The 16,747-nt window shown below is 37.9% G+C and overlaps 1 protein-coding gene across 1 annotated transcript in view; it reads left to right on the top strand.

The window, feature by feature from the left end:
- The window catches only part of LOC134789962 (RING-box protein 2), a 65,275-nt gene that overhangs the window by 13,726 nt on the left and 34,802 nt on the right, over nt 1–16,747 (top strand). The gene's annotated exons all lie outside the window — the stretch shown is intronic.

The raw sequence follows: 16,747 nt of genomic DNA, 5'->3' as shown, positions 1-16,747 counted from the left end.
ATAAGCTTACCTTTACCTACTATTTATTTTTAGCATTGAATTAATCATGTATGGCAGATAGCGTTAAAATAACGTGAAGTAAGGTGTATCCGGGTAATTCCTGTTCCCGTTCCAGTAATTGTGATGGAATTTTGGGTGATTTCCATCTGAACCCATTATGTGTGGTCCGGTCCGACACGCGCTAGGCCGTTTTTTTAAATATTTAACTGTAAATCAGCAATACTTATAAAATTACTACGTTGGTGCCCATTATTATTGAACGACAATGTGGTTAGGAAACGTAACTGTAAGGTCTAACCTAACAATACCTAATAATATCGTTTTTCCTGTACTTTATCCTTAATTGGTTATGTACCTATTTGAAATATGTATTACAATATAGTACATTTAAAAATTCCCAACTGAAAAAAATATATTTCATGATATGACATTATTTGTGCCACTTCCTAAATTAAAATATAACTGAATTAGAAGTAACTTAAATAAAACTATAAGTACCTAAGTATGTATTACATTTTCAATATTTGTATACTTATTAAAATTAAGATTTTTACTCGTATCACCTTTCTTCGCCATATATTATTAACCTATAAAGTAAGTACTTATATATGTACATAGGTATTCATAAAAAGGGTGTGTCATAGTCATAACCTACGTAAGAAAGGGTGTGGTTGTCCGAGTATAGTTTCCTGATAGTGGCCGAGGAGGCGGGTCGCCTGCGTCACGGCGCCGGCGCCGGCGCAAGCAATCTACATTGAGCTCATCCACGCTTAACTGAATTGATTGAAACGCGCCATAAAGGCATTTTAGACCAATTGTGTCTAACAAGCACTTAGGTATATGAAATTGGCCACCCGCAATTGTTAAAATTTGGACGCAACAACTATTTTGTTTGAAGTAAGATTGAATATAACGATTTGGTAGATATTAAATGCTGCAAAATTATTTTAGAAAAAAACTAGTTTAGTGTTTATTTTAATAGCTATGTTTTTGTACCTTAGGTAAATTGTATTAGAACACAAATTCGTATAACCTGACCTGATCTACCAGGGGTAAAACATAAAACGATAAATAAGAGATGCAACGGATAGTTGTTTGGCCGGATACCGGATATCGGATATTCGGCCTGACCATCGCCCGAATATTCGGTATCTGGCCGCCGAATATTCGGTATCCGACCGCCGAATATTCGGTATCCGGCCGCCGAATATTCGGCCGGCGGAATTATACCTACATTTCGGTTTTTCAGGTGCGCATTGTGCAGGTTTTGACCTGTTTCGTAGTGAACGTTCGCGCGTATAGGTTCGAAATGAGTGCGCGTGCAATTGAGTGGAATGTTTAAATTGTTTTAAAATAATAAACGAGTACGATTATGACCGTGACTGTTTCTTATTCCAATTTTGTTTACTCCGAAACCAGGTAATATTACTATCCGGTATCCAGCCGGATAGTAGCCCTCTATCCGGTATCCGGCCGGATGTAGAATAATGGCCGGACGGGCCGGATACCGGATAGTAACCGAATATCCGGTGCATCTCTAATAAATAGGCAATATTATTGCACAAAAACTGAACTTTCAAAGTTGTTCCCGTATTTTAAAGCTTTAAAATCGGCACTGAAGAATAAAGAGCCGACAGAGAACCTTGTGCCGCTTGCACGGAATCCGCGGATCGACTGAAAGGAAACACCAGGTGTAAAATAAATACACAAATGTACAGCATTTCAAATTTAAAACTAACCCAATTCCCATTGACGTCAAAACCAGCATCGTTCACTAAATTAAATGCTCTACATGCTAAAACAAACTAAATTACGCTACACAGACGCTGCTCATGCAGTTTGCCCATTGTGATGGCCTCGTTTTTTATGAGGTGCCCAAACTATCGGGTAGAAATTTCTAGACTGCACCCACGGTATTAAAGCGCGTGCACCAAATCACGTGCTCTATGGTAAACATAAACATTGAGCCATTCATTATATACACTACGGCCGTGTGTTAAGAGTGAAATTACAACTGTTATTTTTTTTACTTAATGCATAATGGTTTTATGAGGGAGAATGGGCGCGTGATTCCCGAAAGCTCGCTCGGGCCACGCCTCCGCTCCGTCACGTACGCAGAGCTTAGCGTCACGTCACATAGTGCGTCAGATGCCTTGTCTTGTTGCGCGTGATTACATCAGTCACCAGAATTGTGAGTGCCACACCTATTTATGTGTGCTCGGTAATGCTATATCTATATGTGTATTACAAAAGCTAAATTAAAATCGTGTATTTAAAATATATTTAGTCTGTATTACTCCTGAAGCTAAAGCAAATCAATCTGTCTTTTACACGTTAAAATCCATCAAGCCATTTCTTTGACCAGCCATTAAAACAACACGACCTTTCCTTCTTTGTCAGTCGGGTAGAAACATGCAAACCCTCCACAGACAATGCTTACTTACACAGCCCTCAACAGATATACAAAATGTAGAGTCAGTCGTTATCATTTTTTTTTTATACGTAGGTATTAATTAGTAGGCATTACCATACCATTAGGTACAGTGCTAACTGGCAGTGCTGGCTGGCGTTACTGCAGTATGTTATTTTTGCACGTTGTAATACGCTATTTTTATCTTCTTGAGAACCAACCAAAGATAGAACCACGATAGAATAGTGGTTCAAACACTATGTCAAACCGCTACAGAGTCTGGTTGACGTGCGTTTGCTTTGCTAATGTGTGCGTACGTGTACACATGTGCAAAGAAGCCAAAATGAGTGGAAAAGTACTAGACGTTAGACTAGTCGGGTCACACTGCAATAGTCGAGAACATTCTTCTGATGCGTCTGCGCCTATATTGGTTTATGGCTTTGAGCATGCGTTATATATTTTTTTTATTAATGTTCTTATGAAGGAGAGGAGCCTAAAGCTGCGCTGTTTTATTGTGAAATTAATTGCGAATGTCCTCGAAGTGGTACTCGAAGCGGTTACCTATTAGGTACCTACTTGTTTTGCTTTGATACAATTATTTCATACAGTTATCAGTTCTTCAATCTTTTTTCTCCGTTTTGGTCCACAGGATCTTGAAAGAAATGAATACTTCTTTATTATGATTTTTTTTTTAAACATTGTCTAAAAAACACTTTTTTCGTATCTAGTTTGCTGTGAAGTATCTTACATGTACGAAATAAACATATTTGGGTTCTTCTTTGACGTCTCGAAAAATGTGTCTAGGGTTTTAATTTTAAACTAATTAACACAAAAGTTATGGCCAGAAAACCAGTTTTTTAGCCTAAAATTGCTCAACTTTGATGCCAAATATCCCGAAGACAATGCTGAACTTTGAAGTAAATATGGGATACTATATTGCTTAAAGCCGTTGCTGTTAATAAAATAAGCTACGAAAAACATTAGAAAACTAAGGGATTCAGATCGAAGGTCATTGGCGTGGGGTAGCCCCTTAATATTTTATCGATCGGTATACGGAACCTAGAAAAGAAAACATATTTATAATCTGAATAAAAGAACTTTAACATATGTAGGTAATAGGTATTTATATGATAAAAACTACTTTTTATGGCCATGTCTCAATCATCCAAAGCCTATAATAACACATGGGTGTGGTGTTATTAACTTATTAGACTTTGGATGATTGAGCAATAAATATTGATATGGATCATATCACAATGATATAATTTGCAATATGGACGACTGATTTATTTATGGCAATACATTAATCATACTAATTGTCCTTATCAAAATTTTGAATGCTAACTGCGTTTTGAAGCTAAACACACGAGGCAAGAAATTGATTTAAAATGATTAGCTAATAGACACTAATTATTTAAAAATATGTGTTCACAAACAAACCATATAGTTATGTTCGTGCGCTGCTTAGCGTCACTGAAAATGTTTTCAGTAAGTATAGGTATAGACCAGCGGTGGAACAAAAATGGGTTATGATAACATTAAAGTTTTTTCTTTTTTGATATGTTATTGCATGCATGTTAAATAACATTTATGTAAAATATTAGAAAATTATAGGTGGAGCGTTCGGCCATATTTAAATATTTCAATTTTGCTAAATAACTATGTAAATATAAAATTAAAGTTACAAAAAACTGTAACATGTTCAATAACACTTTAATTTATTCACAATATTCGGTTTTTAGAAATCTGGAACAGCTGCTTTCTGGTGAACGTAAAACCACGAATTACTTTGTCAATAAAGAATTAAAGTAGCTGATATTGTAAAATTACGATATTATCTATCAACTTAGTATACTTGTAAAAAATTAGAAATGTAGACAATGTGCTTGTCTAGATATTGATTTCTGGTTAAGCAGTATAGCCAATATTGAATTAAAGTTTGTAGAGTTAATATTACACGGTCATAATAAAGATCTTAGTTCCCACACAAAATATTAGAAATATAAAATCACGGCGACACTAAATACTGATACGTAAGTATGCATTCCGCGCTTATATTGAGTTACATTTCAAACGCGCGGCGTTTTCGCGCGCCGCGCTGTGCGCCGTGGCAGGAGGCAGCGATCGACGGTGGCGGGCTAGCGATTAGCGCGGTGCCCGTAAAAAATACGCAAAACGTTTATAAAATTATTATCAATGGTAAATAGTTATATTGTTAATAGTAGGTACACTAATGGAAACTTACCTACACTTATTTATTTCTATTATGTACTAGGGATTGCCCGCGGTTTGGTTTACGTAGAATTCGTTATCGTGTTAAGTATAGAAATAATAGATACATTTGAAAATTATTTTAGGTGCATTGTCATACAGATAACCACCCTTGTTAAAGTATTCTTCAAATTCAATAGACAGGTGTCATTTCAATATAATTTTGCGTAATTTGGCGCTTTTAGGTTATAAATGACTAGCGACATATATTTTTTGTTTAAGAGCGATATCCGATATATATATATCTCCGATAATATTTACTTTATCATTTAAATCAATTTCAAACTAACGTTATTCAATATTTATCATTTTAAAGTCAATTTTACCAACCAACTGAGCTTTACGAGTATACCTACGGAAACAACTCAAAATTTGCATCAAATTAAATGCCACTCTTCTTATCCGTTTCGAACAATCAAGAGGGCCTTTACGAGCTGATGTAGTGAAAATTTTATTTAACCCTCGTCCCTTGAAACCTTCACTACGCTCGAGGTTCAACTTTACGAACCACTCGCTACGCTTGTGGTTCAATTTTAGAACGTTTCGCTTGTTTGGGTATCAATATTAGCATGATTAATCAACAAATTTTCCCCTTGTAAAACAAATAAATAAGGTAGGTGAGGTGCAGGCATATGAGGCCCGGCGGGTAACAAGGCCCAGCATTCAAAAATAGCAGTTGCTCCCTATTATTCTGAATTTGTACTTGTTGCTAAGAAGATCCACTGTCAGTGCAGGTAAAAAGGTCCAGTCCCGGGCCTTATTGAACGTATGAGATGAAATAATAGATTAAAATATTTTTAGATAATTTTGAATATTTTTAATCTCTCATTAATAAGGCCGATTTGAAGAAACTTCTATGAAATTATGACTTATAAATCACACCTTCACTGCGTGGACTGTCCAAATCGCTGCAGACTTTTCTTGGTCTAACTCTAATAATTTTTCACTTGCTTTATTGACCTAAAGACGTTTTAAAGAATCAAAAAGTCTAATAACATTTAGACACTTATACTTTTTAAAGGCAGTAACTACTTACTTATATAGGTAACTTTTTTTATTAATACATAGGTAGTTATTTACGATAGAAGTGCGAAAAATTGAAATTTTGCAACGAATGACGAATTTTAAAACACGGCCAAAGGGAGTGTTTTAATGTGCTTATTATAGCACCGGTGTCGTAATGTAGCACCAGGGCCCTATTTCACCAACGTGACATTGTTGCTGACGTCACAGGCATCCATGGGCTACGGTTATAGCTTACCATCGGACGGGCCTTATTCCTGTTTGTCACTATCATTGTATTATTTAAAAAAAACTTTATTATATCGACAAAAAACAGGTATCTTTCTTGTGATGTTTATGATGATAATGATGACAATGACACAAGATTTCAAAGAACTTTCGGTAATTCATGACAGTAAATGAGTTCTGTGTCGGAATTTCGTGACAACTGTCGTATTTCTTGTGACAAATGTCCAAGTCCCAGCCCCCCCTTTGCTACAGTCCAACCCGAAAGGCACCTTAGGTCGGCGCTTACGTCATTATTACCGGCGCCCTATTAACTAATGAAATGAAAATGAAATGAAAAATATTTATTTCGAGCAACTATGGACTCATACAGATTTGTTAACTATTACAATATATATACACTGCTGGAAACATGCATTTCGCAGCAGTGTCTCATATACGGGCAGTCAAGTCTGTCCGCTATCACACACAGGATAGGGTTGGGGCTGGCCCGCACCCGGCGCACCAGGGATGTGCATCGTGCAAACTAATGCGGTGCTACGCGACGTAAGCGCCGACCGCCATATTCAACGTGGTTTGTCACATAGTACCCTGTAAAGGTATGATTCCAGGGATAAAAAATATGTTATAACGTTATCCAGCGTATAATACACTTACACAAGGCTTAGTAGAGCATGCTGATGTTTTCCATCCCCCACTAGAAATCGTTGTCACCCCGGCGCAACCGGGAAGGGCTACAGTGGTCGAGCCAAGTAACATCAACCCGATCACCGACTGGAATTTTGCAAGGGCCGACTTTCCTATGTTGTACGACCGAGTCACCAAGGTTGATTGGAGTGCCGTGCTGGCTGAAAAATGCGTAGACGGGGCGGTTGAGCAATTGTACGCTTTATTGTACAGCTGTTTCGATGCATGCGTTCCCAAAAAGAGTCGTAGTAGGAAAGCTACCAGAGTATATCCAACCTGGTTCTCCGCAGACATAATCAAGGACCTAAAGAGGAAGGGTGATTTGCACAGGCAGTGGAAAGCCACCCGTGACTCATACGTATATGGTCTGTATTGCGAGCTTAGGGCTGATATCAAAAGAAGAGTTTCCGCAGCGTATGATGCCTACATCTATGATATTCAGCGACGCCTAAAAACGAACCCAAAATCCTTTTGGCAACATGTGTCGAACCTACGTAACAAGGGCGGATATGAGTCCAGTATTATTTGTGGGGACCGGATGTTCAGTGGACAAGCAGCGGCGGGGGCCTTTGCGGACTACTTCAGTAGTGTTTTCCTCTCCTGCGAGCCAAAGCTAAGTGCCGAATTAGCAGGAGCTATTGGCAGTGATCGTCACATAAGCATTTCTGGGTTTTCTGAGTGTGAGGTGGAACTCGGAGTTGATAAACTTAAACCGAAATGTGCGCTTGGACCGGACAATGTGCCCGCTTTTATAATTAAAGCCTTTAAATCCCAACTTTCGGGTCCTCTAGCCCATGTATTCAATCTAGCGCTCAAGTCTGGCACCTATCCTCATAGTTGGAAGACTTCGAGAGTGACACCAATCCTAAAGTCGGGTGAAAAGTCACGAGCCGAAAACTACCGTCCCATTGCCATCCTGAGCTCTTTCGCTAAGGTTTTCGAGAGTGTTTTGCACTCTAAACTGTACACTTTGGTGGATCCTTATTTAAGTGATGCGCAGCATGGGTTCAGAAAAGGCCGCTCTGTCAACACAAACCTTCTCTCGCTCGTCAACCACGTCTCGGATAAACTGGACGAAGGATGCCAAGTTGACGTTGCATACCTTGATTTCAGAAAAGCGTTTGACCAGGTTGACAACGATATCCTTTTAGAGAAGCTCTCCGCGATAGGTTTTGACCCATTACTCCTAAAATTATTTGCCAGCTACCTGAAAGATCGCAAACAATTCGTCAGGCTTGGTTGCTTCGACTCCGATCCGTACCCAACGAGATCTGGTGTTAGTCAGGGATCCTTGCTAGGGCCCTTTCTCTTCTCTATTATGGTGAATGATCTTTCGAGCTGTCTGGTTGATGGTAAACTTCTAATATATGCTGACGACATAAAAGTCGTGGTTGATATCAAAACCCCGTCAGATTGCCAATACATGCAGCGTAACCTGGATGCGATATATCGGTGGAGTGTTCAAAACCGCCTTTCTCTTAATGTGGCTAAGTGCCATGTCATGAGTTTCACTAGGGCTAAGCAAGGAATACTGTCGAACTACCTCATTGATTGCGAGTCTTTATCCCGCACCCATTCTATGAAGGACCTGGGGGTGCTCTTTGATCCAGGTCTTACTTTTCATGACCATATGCGGTCTCTGGTTACGGAAGGGTTTAAGCGCTTGGGGTTTGTTACACGTATCTGCAAAGACTTTACGCATGTAGGTGTCTTTAAAGTTTTGTACTCTGCTCTGGTACGATCCAAACTGGAAGCAAGCTCGTGCGTGTGGAGTCCTTACGAGACAACCTACATGCTAATGCTGGAGAAGGTTCAGAAACGTTTTCTGCGTACTCTCTTCAGGAAACTGTACGGGTACTATCCTTTTATGTATCCGACAGCCTACCTGCAGGGCACGCTAGGATACAACGCACTAGTGACGCGCAGACTGTTCGACCAGCTGATAACCGTGCTTCGTATCCTGCGTGGTTGCCTGGACTGCCCCGAGTTAGTTGGCGAGGCGTGTCGACTATTTGTCCCGGACGAGCGTACCCGGTTTCGTGCTGACCGGCTGCGTCTCTTCGCGGTCCCGCCTGCCCGCACGGTCTCGCGGCGCAACTCGCCCGTTTGCCGAGCGCTGAACACGCTCAATAAGCTCGGTGCTGTGCAACACTCCTGCGATTTGTTTGCGGACGGCTGGACGGTTATTGAGAAAGATTGTTTGAAAATATGCGAGTTACTAACCAAATGATTTAAATGTTTAAATTCGATGTATTGTATGACATGATCTGTATGTAATCGTTTTGTTTTAGTATTATTTATAATTGAACTTAGGTATAAGAAATGTAATGACTTAGGCTAGTCCTGTAAAATTGCATTTTGCGTTAATAAATTGAAAAATTGAATATAATGGAATTCATAAAAGTTTTTCTTTATAATTACTACAAGTAAATTTGTTCATATGTGCATATTATTAAAAAGGTAAATGAAAAGTAATTCAGTAATTTAATTACTAATTAATGTAATCACAATTGCAAATTACACAGAAAAATTAATTACATGTAATTAAATTTTATGTAATTTAATTACAAACATTTTAATTACATGTAATTAAATTACACGAGTAATTAATTACACCCAACACTGGTTGGTGGCAAACAACCACACCGCTCGTCTGATGGTAAGCGGTTACCGTAGCCTATAAAGGCCTGTGACGTCAGTAACAGTGATGTCGACAAATGTCGCACCTGTCACGTTGGTGAAATAGGGCCCAGATGTACAGTAAAAATCATGTTAAAAGATAATACTAACTGTTACGAGGAAATATTTATACTGTAAAAAATTATCCCACCAAAAACATTTTCATGTAAAATGTTGCTAAGACGAAACCATAAGCCTAAGACTCGCACTGTTAAAAAGTTATCAGATCTCTTGTCGAGCCAAGCTTCAAACTCTACAAGCCCCTTCACTAACTCTACACCTTAGTCAAAATATGTGGCTTGGCTGTTTTGCTACCGCCACATGGGCATAAGGTGAAAAACTTATTATAATCATTATTTTTAGGGTTCCGTACCTCAAAAGGAATAAAACTGAACCCTTATAGGATCACTCGTGTGTGTCTGGCTGTCCGTCTGTCACAGCCTATTTGCTCCGAAACTACTGGACTAATAAATTGAAACTTGTCTATAACCCAAAGACATACATGTAAAGTAAATATGTAATATAAATTTAAATAAAGGGGTCACTTTTGAGATGAATGATAAATAGAAGAAAAAAAAACTATATCTTTGTTATATATCAAATGAAGGGGCTCATTTTAGAATTAGAATCTCAAATATATTTTTTTCATAATTTTAAAATAAATAGTTTAGAAGTTATTTAAGAAAACAGGCAAAAAATTAACATTACCCTTATCTCCGAAAGTACTGGGTCTTTTTATTATGAAAAAAATACACATATTAGCTCTTTACCTATAGATGACAGGAAAACCTATTAGAAATGTGGAGCTAAGCGTGAGCAGGCCTATGGAACTCTCTGCGCGAGCTCGGATTAATACCTACGAATCTGCTCCCGTTCACGGTAGAAAAGCAAGCCAGTTGGTTGCCACACGCGCTCACGTACGCACGTCACCGCGCGCCGCACTGTCAATTTTTACGATAGTTACACGGACGGCGGGATTCGGGAAATGAATTAGAGATGCACTAGATAAGAAATAGTAAAGATATGTGACGTTTCACGGCAAAAGGTACCATTGCCCCGACTGCATATTGAAGTGGCGATAATAATAAGCGTAAGCGCCAACCGCCATAAGGTACCTTTTGCCGTGGAACGTCACATATCTTTACTATTTCATATCTAGTGAAGTCTAACGGCGCGATATCTTAAAGTTCGAATCGCGCGGGTAGTAGGTACCTACCTACTATTGAATTTCTTTAATTAAACATGTAATGTTTAATATGTGTGACAAATGTATAGATTTAGATATCTATCTATTTGAAATAGGTAGTAAATTTTTAATTTATTTTGGTAAATGTTTATTTTAACGACAGTAAGTTTACACCGGAAAGTGCCTACTCATTTTTGCTCTGGTTAACTTATAATTAATTACCTTTATTCATGGGGTTTCTATTATTTTTCTTTACTATGTAACATTAATCTCTATCTGGTTTTAAATTACACGAAGTTTTAAAACTAATTCTTGCTGGGATTATTGCGCGGTTTATAAAACGGCGTAAACACTGCGGTTACTGCAGGGACATATGACCTTTTAAAATGACTATTTCGCAAACACTAAAGCATAATCGGAATATCAGGTATAATTTAAGATTTAGCTTTCCTTTTATTTCACTCCTCTGTTTAAGTGGGTATTTATTTATCATTTCTAAGCGTCAGCAACCCTAGCGTTGTGCCGGTGCGCGCGGTGCGGGGAGCGGCGCGTTGAAGGTCACTCCATTGTATTTTTGTGTAGGTATCAAAACGGTAGCCACGGTAGGTACTTGCGTTTTGTTTAAGAGATAAGTATCTGTTCGTAAGAACTATTGTATAATCTGTGGCGTGAGTCGGACTTAAGTACTTAGTTTTTGATCCGATCCCTACGGGTTTTTAAAAGACATTTTACACACTTTTCACTAAAAAAACATATTGTTAAAAATTGTGTAATGTACGGAACCCTTGGAACGCGAGTCCGACTGCACTTGGGCGGTTTTTTTATTATACATACAATAGTTCTTGTAGAAACGAAACGGCCGAGCTACATACTTTGACTAAGGTGTAGAGCTAGTGAAGTTAGGGCTTGTAGAGTTAGAAGCTTGGCAAGAGATCTGATAACTTTTTGACAGTGCGAGCCTTATGGTTTCGTCTGGGCAACATTTTACATCAAAATGTTTTTGGTGGGATTTCACTTCTTTTTGTAAGTTGCTTATGACAATCTTCCATCCCCTAATTTAAAGGGTTGGGGGTGATTTACTATTAAAAATCCTGAAATAAGTATCTGGGGGCATCTGTTACACAATGTACTTCTTACTGATTCCCCATATAAACCCTTCACCCCGTAAGGGTAAACTTTGGGGTTGAAATCTGCCTTCAGCCCGTAAGGGTAAACTTTGAGGTTGAAATCTATTCTATATCCTTCCCCATAACAATACCTATCTACATACCAAATTTCAACTAAATCGGTTCAGCGATTATTGATTCCCCATACAATATTAAACCCCCTCATCATCCCCTTAAGGATTAAAAAATTCAAGTTTTTGAATTTATTTGTTGTTTGTGTACTAAAACTATCTTTTTTTTTTTTTTTTTACTAGCCTATTTGAGTGTCCCACTGCTGGGCAAAGGCCTCTCCCCTTAATTTCCACGACTCCCGATTTGGTGCTTCCTCCGGCCAGTTGTTCAGGAAGCTGTCCAGGTCATCTCGCCATCTCCGTTTGGGCCTACCGCGGCCACGTCCCTCTACCGGCATCCACTTGGTGGCTAAGCTAGCCCACCTCTCCGGATGCATGCGGTAGACGTGACCGGCCCAGTCCCATTTAAGCCTAGCGGTTTTTTCGCCTACGTCAGCAATGCGGGTTTTAGAGCGCAGCGTGGTGTTTCTTATGCGATCAGTTACTTTGACACCTAGAATGCGCTCCATGCGCTCCATGGCGCGTTGGCAAACCTTCAGTTTGGACTTCTGAATCTCTGTGAGTGACCAAGTTTGAGCGCCGTAGGTTAGAACAGGCAGAATACACATGTCAACGAGTTTGCGCTTTAGTGACAATGGAAGGTCGCCCTTCATTAGCTCCTTCATGGACCAGTAGCTCTTCCAGGCATTTTGAACACGGCGCTCAACTTCCTTGTCTTGCCTGTTGCTGAAAGAGACTAGCTGGCCCAAGTAGATGTACTCGTCAACATAGTGTATGATCTGCCCGTCCACCTCGACACTATTACGTTCCTTGCTATTGGTCATCACTTGAGTCTTTGCGCGATTCATTTGAAGTCCAACCTGAAGGCCTATCTTACATATCAAATTTCAGCTTCTTAGAGGACTTCAGGAAGTACCCTAAAGGTATTGATAATCATCAAGTGAGTGAGTCAGTGACGAAATCGAAGTTTTTAGATATGAATAAAATCTAAAGTATAAGAGCTATGCAATTGATATGCTTAATAAGTCCGAGAACTTTGTTTATCTAGTATAATCCAACCCCAAGTTATGAGGGTTCCAAAAAACGACGAAGCGCTTCGAGAAAAGGTAGATAGTGCCCTTGCGCTTTGCTCGTCTTGGCGGGGGCACTGCCGTGCCCCCAGATGTTAAAACATAATAATAATAAAGCTTTATGTTTAGTGACTTTAGTTACCTACTATTTTCGCGTAAACTAGACAATTTTTATATCTTTAGTTAATAAGGCCCAAAATAATTATTTTTAACTTCTTATACATATCCTCTTGTTGTGAAGTACCAAATATTGTTATTTGTATATGTATAACTCTTAAGTTAAAAACAATAAAATCTGTTATTGTCTACTGTCAAAATTATTATTTTTTGCGGGATTAAGTAATACCCTGCTAGTGTTCAATAAGGCCCACAATAGGACTTTTATAAAAGGTATATTTTCCAAGAGTATCGTAATATTTTTATAACTATTTTGGTATAATGAAGAAACTTCAATAAATAAGATACATATTTGAGTGAGTTTTTCATACTTAATATCCTGTTTATTAAAAAAAAAACATTTTAATTTAAGGTGGGCCGTATATAGGCATATACGGCCGACACGGAATATACAATAAGGTGAGGTCACTTACCTTATTGTATATTCAATATGTATACGTGTAATATTGAGCAGTTGGTTTATAATATACATAATATGATATTGACGTTGAATAGGACAGGACATGACAATAGGAACCAGAAATAGGTATAGTCGGTCAAACCAATTTATCAGTAAATAAAAACAAAAAACTATATTCATCCTTTTCTTTTGGGTGCTAGTACTAGTGTAAGTCAAAGATAGTATGATGATTCTCTCTATGTTTGAAATGAGACAGTCCTTTGACAAACTATGGTAAAAAATAGTTGTGAATATCATGTACATTTTTATTACAATTTCGAAATTCAAATGTTCTTCCTAATCAACTCGGCCACTAAACTAACTGATAACTTGTTATCCGATCCGCTAACTCGGCGAATGAATCGCCAATTCGCCAACTCTCCGAGCCGAGTCAACGCTATTACACTGCTACTAAGGCCATTCAAAAATAAACCTTAATTCGAGAGCCCGAAGGTTCTTATATGACAAACAATACATTATGACTTAAAACTTTATGGGAAACAAAGGGACCCCTTTAATTTCACGTAATGTCCGCATCTAATTTATATATGTCCACAGTAAACAAACAAATGAATGATAAGAAAAGACAGACAGTGCTGTGAGCGGCAGGTGGGGCGAGGCGAGGGGCGAGGTATAGGTAGGCTATGATAGGGTCTCGGGCGCCGCGCCGGCGACACTGACGGACCAGCGCGGCGTATGTATGAATTTCGCGCCTTTTTAAATATATTTTACTATTACCATGCAAGCTACACACCGAAATTTCTTATTTTCCATAATATGGCTGCGTATATTATTTTATAGTAATAGACTTATTTTTACAGACTCTAATTCAACATTAGATATTATAGGACAAAAAACGCATATTAATTCTAAAGCATATATCTTATTTTTCTAAATTTTTAGCTTGCCTATTAACTTAAGAATTTAGATATGTTGTTGTGGATTTATTAAACTTTAATTCAATATCGACAAAATAATAAGCTAATTTGTAGTTTGACTAAGAAGCACGTTAAAAAAAATTCTAATAATTTTACATTATAAAGCGTCATACATATTATAAACGATGGAACTTAAACATTGCACTTTAATTCAATATAAAAAAATCATTACTAAAAATATATAAATACCTAATTTATATCTAACGCTCGTTCTAACTTTTCGTCATATTTTACAAATATGCTTAAAAATATGTCCCATGTCAGATAAGTATCACTTTTTCATCTTTAGAATTATCAAAACTTTTAGTGCAACAATCCGGTCCCACTATTGGTCTAGTACTTAATTGTCTGAGCGTGAATCATAACGGTTTATTATCGTGACCGCAGTATAGTCTGTATCTTTGGTATTTAAATAAAGGTAAACAAAATCTACCCTCAAATGGCTGATAAAGCCAGTTGAGGGTATTCGTTGGTTGAGGGATATCGGAAACGGCTCTAACGATTTCGATGAAATTTGCTATATGGGGGTTTTTTCGGGAGCGATAAATCGATCTAGCTATTAGGTCTTATCTCTGGGAAACGCGCAGCAAAGCTAGGTCTCCCAGATATTAGGAATTATCATTCGACGCGCTAGGTAGGTATAAGACCCGCGATTTTTTTACTTCGGGTATAATATCCGGGTTAAAAAGTAGGATTTGCGTTTTCTTACACTCGATGTGTCTTCATAATTCCATACACACCAGTCCATTTATTACTAAATTTGCGTGAAACCGTAACAAACATTCATTCATACACATAAATTTATCCATTCTCTCACTTTACTTTACATATTATGACAGTTGGATTAATCATACAGCAGTTATAGGTATAGGTAAATATATATACATATTGTTAATATTTGCAATGAGTGCGACGTGTATCTCATCAGGTGTTTTATGCACAAATGTGTTGTAAGTTATCACCTGGCCGTGTATGGAAAATTTTGAATAAGTCATGTTTATCACAATTTACAGCTGATAAGATAAGACACTCCCGTAAGGATAGACGCGTGATACATTATGTCTGCATTTTGTTATCTTTTATCGCTCCATCTCGGAAATGTACTAAAATTACGTTAAACCGTTGCGCATTCAATTTTCGACACCGAAATGTGTTACTAAGTACATAATTGTCTTGGATTGACGCTTCTTTCTCTGCCGTAGTCCCTATTTCTGAGGATCATGGTCACTTTTGATTTTGAACTTCGTCATGATATCTCTCCAAACGTTTGGGTCCATAAGTGTTCATTTAGCTGAGCATAATTCTTGAATTTGTAGAGTATGGGCGACGGTATTCGCTTACCCATGATGCTTAATAGTTATCAGAAAATACCTTCAATTTCTCCGAGTTTTAACCAGTTATTCAAAACACATATTCGCCTAAGATTGAAAGCCGTGTGTGGAAATGTATCTGCAGGTTATCACAAGCATTCTTGATGGTGTCATGTCAGCAGATCACCTAGCCGAGGGTGATCGCTTGTGCAAGTTATGCATCCTTTTTCTCCACTGGCAAACTAACACAGCTATAATAGCCGGTTTACATGGTTTTGATTTTCGTATACGCGGTATACGTTCATGTCTTCTCAATACGGTTATACTGTTCTGATACAGTTCGTGAACTCCTTACAGTATGTTATACAGGTTCAATTTTTGAGCTAATGCAGCCTAGAATGAGTTAGAGAAAGTTATAAAATATATCTGTTGACATACACGTAAGTACTTTTAATATACCGTATTATGTATGTGTAACCAGGTTACACTAACAAAATGCGGTACAAGCCAACTTCAATCCTCTATATACCTACACGTCATCCTACGTCTACGTGTAAACATACGTCATGTCCCAAAGTCACCATACGACGTAGACATTAAAGCAAAGAGTATAAGTATATTAAAGATAGATGTATACCTTTTTCGCCTCTTTACAACAATAGTAATTATATTCAAAAGTGTAAATATATCTTTGACGTCAACTATATAGGGCCAACAATTCTTAAAATATATCTTAATGAACCTTGTATTGAATATTATTATTACAATAATATTTATGCATTTTACTTATCCATTCTTTTGTAATATTTAGATGGCTGCTGTGCTGACCGATAGGTAAATTATAAACTACATTCACCTTGGTTACTTAGTTTTCAGGTCATTGTGCACTTGTGTGTTGCAGTATCCAGGGCAATCAATATCTACTCAGGTATTTACTTTACTAATGTAGGCGGGAATCCTGTTTTTAGTTTGTCCTTGCGTGATGGAATCAAAAATTAAAATAGTTTTTATATTCCGTTAAACGTTATACGACGTTAACGCTTATTGGAGTTAGGTTCGTTTAAAATAAATGGATTGGTAATGGTAATGGAAACC

Source organism: Cydia splendana, chromosome 4 (assembly GCF_910591565.1).
Source record: "Cydia splendana chromosome 4, ilCydSple1.2, whole genome shotgun sequence".
Lineage (NCBI taxonomy): Eukaryota > Metazoa > Arthropoda > Insecta > Lepidoptera > Tortricidae > Cydia > Cydia splendana.
The sequence above is the reverse complement of the archived record's forward strand: the minus strand, read 5'-3'. Positions and strand labels throughout refer to the sequence as shown.